Genomic DNA, 947 nt, shown 5'->3' on the forward strand with positions numbered 1-947 from the left:
AGCATTTGACTGTGTTAATGAGTGAATCACTGAATCATTTTTATCAACCAATTTGTTAAAAAAGCTGATTCATTAAATAAGTAAACACCGTCTATTGCTCAGAGACGCAAAGCAGTGCTGTGATCTTTGTTTGGAACTATTTTCGTTGGCAAAATTGAGCAAAAACAAGCAATATTATGTCTAAAATGTAAGTCACATTGCTTTACTGAACTTGTATAAAATGATTATTAAATGTGTTCATGCTGATATTTGCAGAAAAACGGTAGGCTACTCTTTGTGTGATATAGATTGTTAACTATATTAAATTATATAAACATAAAAAAAACATACAGAAGCATTTTTGCCGTCTACAGTTTAGAATGCCTTGAATTTTGAGTTTTAATAAATCACGGGCGTGCACTCTCTGTGATATGCTTGATAACGGCAGACCACTGTCTGATTCGTCAAACGTGCTTTCCTGCAGTCCATGTTCTTCCGACTTCTGACTATTTTGTAGTAAGTAACGAATATGCTTCGGGGAAATGTATCGGAGTAAAAGTATACATTTTAATTAGGAAATGTAGTGGAGTAAAAGTAAAAGTTGGCTGAAATATAAAAACTCAAGTAAAGTAAAGATACTCCCAAAAAATACTTACGTACTGTAACAAAGTACTATTACTTCGTTACAATACACCACTGGTGTTTAATTATTTAAGTATGAGTGGAAACATGTGAAAGAGGATTTAGTTTAATGTTTGAATTTAATATATTTTTTCTACTTCTCTTACTTTGAGAAGTATTTTATGGGCACTGTTTAAAGAAAGAAATGAAAATGTAACTGACTCTCAAGCCAACCAAGATGTATATGAGTTTTTTTTCTTGAACAGAAATTTAGAGAAATCTAGCATTACATCACTGGCTCACCAATGGATCCTCTGCAGTGAATGGGTGCCATCAGAATAAGAGTC

The sequence above is a fragment of the Sinocyclocheilus anshuiensis genome, unplaced genomic scaffold, assembly GCF_001515605.1.
Source record: "Sinocyclocheilus anshuiensis isolate Anshui unplaced genomic scaffold, SAMN03320099.WGS_v1.1 scaffold205, whole genome shotgun sequence".
NCBI classification, from domain to species: domain Eukaryota; kingdom Metazoa; phylum Chordata; class Actinopteri; order Cypriniformes; family Cyprinidae; genus Sinocyclocheilus; species Sinocyclocheilus anshuiensis.